We start from the raw sequence: 11,958 nt of genomic DNA on the forward strand, positions 1-11,958 counted from the left end.
TGGGATGGTAAGCGATGGATCAGACAAAGGGCGAACCTTGGCTCGCGATTAAGGTTATCTCGGCAGTGTAGTGCCAAACCAGTTGCTAGGCTGCTCTCAAGTCAACTGGTTTCATTTTCCTGGGCTTGTACTGATCAGACCCCAGAATCCGCGGTGTTCGTAGCCCGAAGCAATTCAGGTGCACAGGGAAAATTCCGTCAGATCTCTCTTCAGGCCGTTCATGTGGCTGATGAGGGCGACAGGCATCTATGTGTGGAAAGCGTTATTGGCCAGTACAAGTCATTAAGAGCTTAGATTAAGTACTTTGAGAAGGCATAGAGAGCGAAGGTACTGACCCTGACTATTTAATGAACAAAACTTTAATTACAGGGAAACGTCTCGAGGCCGCTCCCTTTTCTGGGTTTTATTTTCCCTGAGTTTTAGCAAGTAGACATTTACACCTCTTTTGGGCGCGAGTGTCTGCAAAACAGCCCAAAATGCTTACAATTTACTGTCCTTCCCCTAAAGCCTTTGCAAAGTGTGTTAGACTAAAATTATATCAAGGTGACTGCTTTTAATAATGAACAACTGTTGAGTCGGCATGCATAAGTACTTAGACAGCACCTGCAGAGTTATTACTGTAGCCGCCATGTGGCAGACCTACCTAATGAATTAACTTTTTCCGCATGAGAACGACCATGTGCTCGATATGTGGCCAAGAGAAACACAGATTCTCTTGATCATGTTTTATGTAAATATCTCCAACTTTGTTACTGTCACCTCTTGAAATGTCATCATTCTGTACATCATTCTGCCATCTATTCAACCATGTATACCTATTTTATGTTCAAATATTTTATGTCTATATATCTGTCATTTTGCATCTGTGAAGAAACACAAATGCCCTTCCTCAGTCTGTTGAGAGGACAGGAGTACTTTGTGGCTCGCATGAGCCATTGGCCTATGTGAATTTTGAGTGAATAAACCAGTTAGCTTCTGATCTGAACTTTTGCCATGTATGCAGATGATACAAGAGTGATACTTAAGGTATTACTAATACAATGTTGCATGCAAATAGGCTAGGATGGATTTCTGCCTGTTAGGGTAGAGACCCGACATTTGTGTGGCTACTCATTTGGTGAATGCCATGTTACCTTGCTGAGGGGGTGGCATTTCACCAGGTGAGGCTAGTGTAGTGATCTCCTGAAGGGATATCTACGGTGTACTCTGGCACTGGCACTAAGCCAGGGCCAGGCACAATAATTAAATTTGGTAAGGGCTCAATGACAGAAACGGACGGAGCCTGGCACTGCTTAGGGCACTCAAGGGGGCTGGCACTGGCAGTGGTTCTAAGGCAAGTCTGGGAGGACTACTATTTCTGCCTGACAGAGACTGTGAGAGGTCAGGACCCCTTGGACATCTTGAGGTTAGTGGGGACAGAGAATCCTGTCCCAGGAGAAGGTCATTGCCTCCAGGGAGGTAATTTGCTACTGCAAATGTACAGAGTTTGGTTTTGTGGGGCCTGGTGACCCTCAAACGAACTGTTTCATTCAATTAATACTCTCAAAGATGACGAGTTTAGGCTTTTCAAATACAGTCTTCAAATACCATGACCTGGCGTGCAGGGTAGCTACCTTGAGGAGATGCCACAAATATAGGGCCCTCGGGTGGAGGGCCTAGAGATTGATGATTGGTTATGGTTATGGTTATGAGTCGAGGCTTTGCTTTTACAACAGTGCCTCTTAGTTGTATGAGGTATCTTTTATTTGTTAAGTTCTTTCATTCTTTTTTCTCTTTTCTTCCACATCTGATTTAAGGTCTCTTTTTTTATTTCATTGTGCTCTTATTTAAATAGGAATTTTCCAATAATATCACCGCCAGTGCAATGGCAGGTGCAGTTACTTTGCTAGGGCAATTCTTCCAGAGGTTGGAGTCCCCATAGACTTTACATGCAGCACAATAAAAATTGATAAAGTCCTTTTGAGGAGCTTAGATTGATCAGGGGGTGGTGTTATAGCAGCTCCTCCCATAGTTTTGAACTGGGATTCCGAGTGCTCCTTCGTTTTGCAATTAGTACAAATAGGAATTTTGGAAGGGGCCTCATTCTTTAGTTGGGCTTGGAAGGAAGTGTGACTTGGTCAGATAATTTTCCGATTCAGGGAACTGGTGGAAGGATATGAATGCCCCAGTCATCTGTTAAGGGGAATACTCATTGAGGGTTTTGGGACATTTCGCACATAAGTGGCTTAAGAGATTGGAGTGTAATAGAAGAAATCCTCCAGCTGTATGCATTTGAAAAGTTCCTCAAACATTGTGATGTCGAGGGCTTCCAGCCAACGCTTAACAGCTCAAGTCAAGTCTTATGATAGACCCAATTTTTCCAGGTTTGACCCACTTCCTTTGGTTGGCCACACCAACGCTGTCTCCAGCTTTCAGAGGTAATTTGTTCAGCCTTGATGATGGCCTTCCTGACCTCTTTTAGGTCCCCCTGATTGCCCTCAGTTACGGAATGGAAAGTGACGAGGCCCTTGCCAACCATTTACTTGCCAAGGATCAAGGAGATTTCTGTTGCCATAGGCTCGAAATTTGTAAAGACACGTTCCATTTGTTTGAGCCAGACCCTAGGTTCGGCATCATTCCACTTCAGAAGTAGCAAGCTTATTCTGTTGAGAGTGGACTGTGGTGTGGTCAGAGTGGGATGCTCGGCCCTATGTGGGGCGAGTGCCTGCGAGTCCTTTCAAGTTCTAACTCATGGTTACACTGGCTTTCCTTTTCTTGTCTTTCTTTCTAATTATGTGAGAGGTGTTTTCTCCTGGGCCACGGCTAGCTCAAACTGTTGTTGCTTCTCCTTATCTTCTCTCTCCTTTTCTTTCCCATTCCTCCTCCTCCTCCGTCTTCTCTGCAGCTGCTACCTGGTCGTGTACACATGTGTCCAGTTGTTCCCCCTGAGATTCAACCCCTTCCCAACTTCTAGGAGGCCCTTATAATCTACAGCAGACATTCTGCTGCAGTTGTTGTGAGCTTAAATCTCCAAGCAAGGTGGCAGGCAGGTAGGTGGTGGACCGTACAAGCAATTGCACAGACTGGAAATGGCACTGCTTTTGGCAGGGTGTGGTTATGCAATGGTGTGGGCCAGTGGACGGCACCACTAGCAAATGGTAGTGCCCTCTTTGTGAGGCGGCAATGGAGGTGTGGTGAAACCACTGGGCCAGTGATGCAATAAGCACATACTGGTGGGAACATGCAAGCTGTGAATTAGTGGTAACATGGCCCAAGTTACACAAATGACGCAGACTTGGAGCAGCACCCAATGTGCGGTGAGATCACGTTACTTTTGAGGTGAGCAGTAAGTTAAATACACACGACAATTGCTCGTTTGCAGAGTTCAGAGGTGAGGTTCCAAAGAATGGGTGGTTTGTTCCCAAGAACGGTTTGTTTGTTCCAAAGAACTGTTTGTTTCTTGCACATGGACAGGACCGGTTAAAATGCAAGCTTTCTTAGGTTTTGTTCAAGAGAACGGTTCTGTATTGTTCCAAAGAATGGTAATTTGTTCTGAGAATGGTAATTTGTTCCAAAGGAAATAATTTTGTTCTGAAGAACAGTAATTTTGTTCCGAAGAATGGTAATTTGTTCTGAAGAACAGTAATTTTGTTCTGAAGTTTAATAATTTGTTCTGAAGAACGGTAATTTTTTACATGATTCTTATGGTTCCAAATAACTGGTAAGACTCTGCAAAAGTGGTACGCAGGTGGTGAGTTGAGTCATATATATATATATATATATATATATATATATATATATATATATATATATATATATATATATATATATATATATATATAACCTCCAGGGGATGTCCATGATACAAGGAGTAAAAATGACAAGTTTTATTCCAAGAAACGTTTCGCACATGAATTCTCTGTGCATCATCAGTCTGTGAAAGAACAAAAAGACACATTTATAAATAACATACAGTAAAAATGAAAAAAAAAACAGGAAGTCATATATATTAAAAGTAGTCTTAAAATTACATAAAAGAACAAAGTAAAAAACAGGTTAAAAGAGACTGCTTAGACACCAACCGTCCATTGTGAGGAGAGAAGATGGAATGAACTAAGACAAGTTAAAAGTAACGACTTCAACTATGCCAGGTAAAGAGTTGCTGAGGAAGTATTACTTTTAAGGGAGGGAACAAGCCTCTTGATATATAAAGACTCGAGAGTAGTTAAATGGTAGTTAATATTTATTAATGAAGATACAAATTTCCATGGTTTTAATCGGGCTATTTTTAAACAATTACTCGATCTTGCAGTGCAAGATTCGATGTTTGTATTTAATCAGCGACTCTACTCGCAGGTTGATGGAGTTGCTATGGGGTCTCCTTTAGGCCCCATTTTTGCTAATTTTTTTATGTCTCATTTGGAGTCTGAGTTTTTAAACCGGTGTGATCCTAACTTTAAGCCCTCACTATATCGTAGACATGTTGATGATACCTTTGCTTTGTTTCAACACCCATGCCAATGTTATTCTTTTTTAGAGTATATTAACAACTTTCATCCTAATATAAATTTTACAATGGAAGTAGAGAACGAAGATTGTTTACCTTTCTTAGATTTGAAAATTACCAGAACTAACTCTGAGTTCTCCTCGTCAGTCTATAGAAAACGTACTTTTACTAGACTGACTAGCAATTATTATAGTTCGTGTCAACAATCTTTTAAACTTGTACGATTCACACATTGGTTAATAGAGCACTAAAATACTCTACGTCTTGGCAACTATTTCACATGGAAATTACTTTTTTGTTAATTTTCTTCAAATCTAATTCGTTTCCACTTGAAATTGTTAAAAAAAAAACATTAATAAAATACTTACGAAATTCTTACAGCCACCAATACCTAATTTTAATGTCCCTAAAAGACTATTTTATGTCACGATCCCTTATATATCTGACTTGAAATTTACATGCAGCCTCACACGAATCATTGAACATGAGATACCATGCCTTAAAGTTAAACTCATATCAAGCAATCCCTGCACAATTGGTTCTTTTTTCAACTATAAAGATCGCCTTCAGCCTTTTATGCGATCCAAAGTTATATATAAATTTACATGCCCTGGATGTCCGGGCTCTTACGCTGGATCAACTCGAAGGCTGTTAAGGGTTAGATATTGCTGTCACTTAGGCTTTAGCTTTCGCACTGGTCAGATATTAAAGCAATTTGAATTTTCCAACATCAGAAATCATGCCGTTCATTGCAAAATTGAAGTACAAAAAGAACATTTTTCCATAATAGACCATGTCAAACATCCTGACCATTTAACTACCCTTGAGTCTTTAAATATCAAGAGGCTTGTTCCCTCCCTTAACAGTAACTACCTCAGCAACTCTTTACCTGGCATAGTTGAAGTCGTTACTTTTAACTTGTCTTAGTTCATTCCATCTTCTCTCCTCACAATGGATGTTGGTGTCTAAGCAGTCTCTTTTAACCTGTTTTTTACTCTGTTCTTTTATGTAATTTTAAGACTACTTTTAATCTGTGTTCCTGTTTTTTTCACTTTTACTGTATGTTATTTATAAATATGTCTTTTTGTTCTTTCACAGACTGATAATGCACAGAGAATTCATGTGCGAAACGTTTCTTGGAATAAAACTTGTCATTTTTACTCCTTGTATCATGGACATCCCCTGGAGGTTTTTTATGTGTATTTACTGACCTGCTATATATATATATATATATATATATATATATATATATATATATATATATATATATATATATATATATATTGTGTTAAATATATGTGGAGGTATTTGTAACATAGGAACGCTTGCCTTGTTCAGTGGTATTGCAGGCGTCTTGAGTGTTTATTCAGCTCTTAGCATACAGCCATTTGTTCATCTGGTCGGATGTGGGGAAAGGAAGTAGATTCGGCAACTGATCGTCGGCGTCGGTGACCTAAACATTGTTCGGAGAGCACCTAGATACAGTGTCACTTGTCCAAGGATGAAAGTTTCCATCTATTCATATGTTGGTTATGAAATTTCCTAAAGTGCGAGAGCTCTGGCCAAGAGTCACTCATTCCTTTGTGCGAAGCGAAAGTAGCTGAACATGTTTAGGGCACACTGGGGAAATGGAATTCCCTCTGCGGAAAGTAAGTGTTGAACTTTAAAACTTAACTAACTTTTACAAGTTTTATCATTATTGTTCAGTGATTTATCTTGGATGTTTTTGTTTGTCAGTATTTTTTACATGTTTTGAAATGTTGCGATGTTATCACAATTTTTTTTGTTAATTTGGGGTATTTGTTCTTTGGGAGAATGTTTCAATGGACCAATGATTAAGTAGGGAAGATATGCTCCTTTATAAATGGGCTTTTAAAATGGCCAATGTGGGAAGTGGTTATTTAGATTAGAAACAATGACAGCAATGACTCTGAAAGTTGTGTGTAACAGACTTAAGTGAAATGTTGGTTGGTTTAGAGACTTGGTGGGGCACAGGAATGAATCCCCACATATCATGACTGCTTTGCAATTATTTACTTTACTTCTGGGTAATGATTAATGAGTTTAATGTCCTTCTTCCATGATTTCATTTTACATGATTCGTTGTTAAAATTGCTTAATAAACTTTAGTTTTGTGCTTTAGGATTTGATTTACACACCTTAGACAGAATAGGTAAACAAGAGAGAGAGAGAGAGAGAGAGAGAGAGAACTTCTCAGCTACAACCTTCTACGTAGATACCAACTGATCTCAGGTAAGGGCCTTTAGTCTGTGTACAACAGGGCCTAACAGTGGTGGCAGTAGGTAAGGACACTTGGTGTTTGTATCCACGCCGAAAGGATTATGAGTGAGATAGATGTTTTCAGTACGAAAATAAAGTTTAGATAGGGTGGTTTCTATTAGCTATGATACATACATACACACACACACACACATATATAGGCCTATATACATACATTATATATATAGTATATATATATATGTGTGTGTGCGCGTGTGTGCATGTGTGTGTGTGTTTATATAATTCAAGCACTCATTCTCTTAACCAGTTTTCATTAAACTCTGATGCACACGTGCTATTCACTGCTTTAGAGAAAGAGGCAAGTTAATCCAGCGAGATGTAACCTTACCCAACCCTAGTCTCAGGTAGATTTGTACTAGAACGCACGCAATGAAAGGTTTCCATGTCATAAACTGGCACCATTTGTTGGATTTGCATGATATATTGGCGTGACAACGAGTGTTATTACTATTATAATTATTAAAAATAGTTTAACTAGACCACTGAGATGATTACAGCTCTCATAGGGCTGGGCCGAAGGATTACAATGAAAGTGAGTACTAGGTCTAGACCACAGGGCAAGCAATGAGCGCCTCAGTGGCGTGGTCGGTATGGTGTTGGTGTGCCTCCTCGTTGGCCGCGAGTTCGATTCTCGGGCATTCCACTGAGGGGTTAGAGATGTGTATTTCTGGTGATAGAAGTTCACTCTCGAGGTGGTTCGGAAGTCACGTAAAGCCTTTGGTCCCGTTGCTGAATTCCATGACAAGGTTCCATGACAAGGCAAGCACTCGGACTAAAGGCGCTGTCACACTAGCGAAATTTCCGTCGACTTTTGAATTTGACGTCGACTTTTCATGTTTTGACGACGACTTTCTGGTGTCGTCGTCACGAAATTTGAAAACGGTACCGATCGAATTGAACACATCGCTACCGTCGACTTTATTGTTTGTTTATATCTCTGAGAGCGCGCATTTCAAACCATCAGACGCAAGATGGAGTTGTTGGTACAGTGGACAAGATTGCCAGAACAGTTTTTGGTCGAAGATATGAGGGAGAGACGATGCTTATGGGACCATAAGCATGATAGTTATGAAAAAGGGTCTTAAATGGAAAAATTACCAAGAAATCACCATGCTACTCAGGAAACTTTCCTGAAATTTCTTCATAGACAAATAAGCATGCTATATCGTGAATATCAGATTGTTATATAGCCTAGGTCTGCTCTCATTATGTTTTTTGTTTGCTTTAGCAAACAATACAAACAAAATTTTTTAAAATTTTTGCAGTGTTTCTAGCTGTGGTTGTGTAAAAGTGATGAAGAATGAAAATGAAATAGAAAAAAAGTACGCAACAAGGTCTGTTTCCTCACTGGAACACACGCACACATTAGATACATTACGTTTCTATTTGCACAATTAAAAAACAATTATAAAAGCCAGATTAAGTTAAGATTGTTAAAATTCGCATTTTCTTTTTATTCATTAATTACCCAAGGTCGTTTGTATTTTTATTAATTACGGCTTGCAGGTATCAGACAAAGTTTTGATATGGTCATCGTCGCTGGTTCTTCTAACATCACTGGTTTATTACTGACCCGAGTTTGAATTGGAAAGTTCAGTGAGGCCCCAACTCTGGCGTTCACTTTTACCTGCAGTATTTTTCATCAAAACCTAATTCAATAAATGTTTCATCTCTTGATTGGTTATATTTTCGGTATGGGGTCCATTGAGAGCAGTCCAGCAGGCATATTTATTACTGAATTAGTTAACTACTATGAGACGCGTGGAATTTGAATCGTGTACGATTTATTACATAAAAATGTAAGATTACGTTATTTGAAAATGCTGCCCAAAACCAAATAGAGTTTGTATTTTTAAAGTGTGAATGCTGACGAAGAATTCATTGCCAGCAACAATTCCATTAATACTTATGAACATTTAAGATCTCCCTTTGTACCTATAGTTGAATGTCGGTCTAGACTCTAGACTCTATAACTGCTCTCAAATAACTTAAGGGTAAGCACACAATGTAGAGGCATGAGTTAAATGTTGCTACAGGAACTGATATCTAGACCAGGGGTTCTTAACCTTTGATGACTCCAGACCCCCTATGAGTTGCCCAATAAGGTTCCTTAACCCGCTCCCCCCTGCCCCCCCCCCCCATTTGCTTAAGTCCACTAAAGTCCTTTTCATTGACAAAATAATTTAATATACTTAGTTTAATACATCATTAGGTATGAATAGCTAGGAATATAACATACAAGAGAATCAAAAGCATTTATAGTTTTATATAGTTATTGATTTACAAAATGTACCCATGTATACATTACTACATTGAAATCAAATATATACAAGTATCCAGAGATCAAGTCCCATATCCGCAGCAGATGTTTCTCATATCCCCAAGGGGTCTGGATACCCTCTGTTAAGAACCCCTGATCTACTAAGGGTTTCACAGACATTGCAAGCACGTTTTTAGGCAATAACGCTGTACGAGATTTTGCTATAGTGTATTACACCCAGTGCCGTAGTTTATAAGAGTATCATGAATCACTAGCAAAATCTCGTACTGATACGAGTGTTCATTACAGAGTTATTGCCAAAAAACGTGTTTGCACTGTCTGTGAAACCCATAGTAGATTTTTTTCATGTCTAATTATCTAGTACTAAATGTTTTTCCCATTTCATGCTGATAGAACGCATATCTTCATACAGTATAATAGAAAACGTACTGCAGTACGAGCCCAAACTAGTGAAATATTCCACGGAAGCTAGAATAGCTTTTAATGGATCACATTCAAGCAGACTGCAAGTCTGCATAATGAGGAATTAAAAACTAGGCAACGATCTTCAGTGTTGCTGACTTTGAACTGCCTGACACGTTATAAGGTACCTGATCATTGACTGGTATTGCCTCGGGTAATATTCATAAAACACGGAAAACTACTTAACCTTGAGGACTGAAAGATCCCACTATATGATATTCCTTTAGAACAGTTCCTGGGTTAATATCAACTTGGTACTATATATTCACCTTTATCAAAGTCCAGGCTGAATTCATGCTAAGTAAAGTAGACTGTCGCACGAAGATATCGTTATATATATATATATTATATATATATATATATATATTATATATATATATATATATATATATATGATATATGATGTATGTATATATATATATATATATATTATATATATATTATATATATATATATAATTTATTGACCACACAATAACAAATGGATATATATAAAACTTTGATCCCGCGTGGCAATATAGTACTAACACGGCAAGACCTTTGGAACACGGCGTCCCAACTCACAAGCCAAGGAGCTTCTTCCGTATTTAGTATTGTAGTACTATAGCACCTCGGAATTGGTGGATGCATACCGGTTTAATACCCAGTTCCTGTCCAGAGGTAATGTCGATGGAATTTTGGGAGGTTTTAAGATAAAATCTATGTACATGATGATGGCGTCAAGATAAAATTTGCAACATTCGAGACAAGAAAGCCCACTTGGTATAGTGAATTTAGGGATTAGCCTACTATACTCTTGTTTTTTTTTTTTCCATCTGTCCACCCGCCTGTGGTGTTTGCGTATGGTAAACACTGTGTCCCGGGCTTTAGATAGTTACATTCAGCAATTATAATAATATCCTATTTCGAATATTAACGGTGTAATTCGCATACAGTAAATTATTAAAACTTTTCAGTTGTAAATGTACACCCATATAACCTTTATTTACCTAAAACCTCTTACACATAGCGTAAACTATCTAAAGCCCGGGACGCAGTGTTACCATAACGCAAAACACCACAGGCTGGCGGACAGATGGAAAAAAACGTATAGTACTCGAGAACTCTTTCATCTTTTTTAGTACGCATTGAGAACCTTGAAATACAAAACTACATAAATGAAACCATTTCTCTCTTCACAGAGAGCTCGAACCAACGCTGCTCAGTAGTTGAGGTCATTGGCAAACCTTTTGGAATTAAAAAATTCAAGTCGAGAGTCTCAAAGTATTAGGAAATAGGGTAATGGGAAATCACTTGGCCACATCAGTACATAGAAACTGTGACTGTGGCCAGTTGACAGTCTTCTCTCTCTCTCTCTCTCTGTAAATATATATATATATATATATATATATATATATATATATATATATATATTTATTTATATATATATATATATATATATATATATATATTTATATATTATATATATATATATATATATATATATTATATGTATATATATATATATATATATATATATATATATATATATATATATATATATATATATATAATATATATAGGCACATTTAAGTACATCGTTTATATATCCTATAGTCCCCCGCACCCAGCAACGGTAATAGCTGCTTCAGCGTACCACGAGAATAGCGAACAAAAAACGCATAAACACATCTCAAAGTATCTTTAGTAGAATTGAGTATAAAAATCTTTATAATAAAAATTCGCCGTTACAAGCGAAATAAGAGGGACGATATGATAATTGTGGCAGTTATATAATCATAAATTACATCTAAAGTTGTACGTTTTATAGTTTCAGTGTTCCCGAATTTATACTTCTGTTATTCATGAACTTTTAAACTCTAAATGAACAAACCCCACTGCATGAATTTGTTTTGTATAAAAAAAGTTTAGAAAAGAGAAAAAAAAAGACATCATTTTGAAAGTGACTGTGAATCAGCGGGAGGAAGTTGGTCAAAGATTTACGACCCATAGCTGCAAAATCACGAGATTATCCTAATTGGCTGATCATAAGTAGGAGGGACTTTGATTTGACTCCACCCATTCACATTGTCCGGCCTCCGTCTCTTCCTCTCCTCGGCCAGACCTCAGTGTACGGTCGGACGTCGGGAGGTGAGGTAGTGTCAGCTGTCGCTCCCAGCCGTTGTGTTTGTTGCCGCGAGAATCTTGGATAACTAATTGTCTCGACGAAGTTCCCTTGACAGGGCTCGTTTTTGCCCGAGATATTTCTGGGACCACTCCAGATTATCCGTAGTCCGGTGAAAAATGTGTTTCAAAATTTAAGTGATTACCTAGTGTTAAATTGGAGATCGTCCAAGGCCTCTCACGTTCAGTGAAGTCGTAACAGTGTCGTCGAATGTGAAGCAAATGGTTCTTCTTCTGTCCGTCTGTCTCGCATCGTTTTGTGTCTC

At 38.3% G+C, this 11,958-nt stretch overlaps 1 protein-coding gene across 1 annotated transcript in view; it reads left to right on the top strand.

Annotated features, from left to right (window-relative positions):
• Positions 1–11,572: 11,572 nt before the first annotated feature.
• The window catches only part of LOC135212359 (netrin-1-like), a 387,921-nt gene continuing 387,535 nt past the window's right edge, over positions 11,573–11,958 (top strand). The window contains exon 1 of the mRNA XM_064245752.1: positions 11,573–11,958. This exon is cut by the window's right edge and continues 1,242 nt beyond it. The gene's annotated coding sequence lies outside the window, so the exon portion shown is untranslated.

Source organism: Macrobrachium nipponense, chromosome 40 (genome assembly GCF_015104395.2).
Source record: "Macrobrachium nipponense isolate FS-2020 chromosome 40, ASM1510439v2, whole genome shotgun sequence".
Classification (NCBI taxonomy): Eukaryota; Metazoa; Arthropoda; class Malacostraca; order Decapoda; family Palaemonidae; genus Macrobrachium; species Macrobrachium nipponense.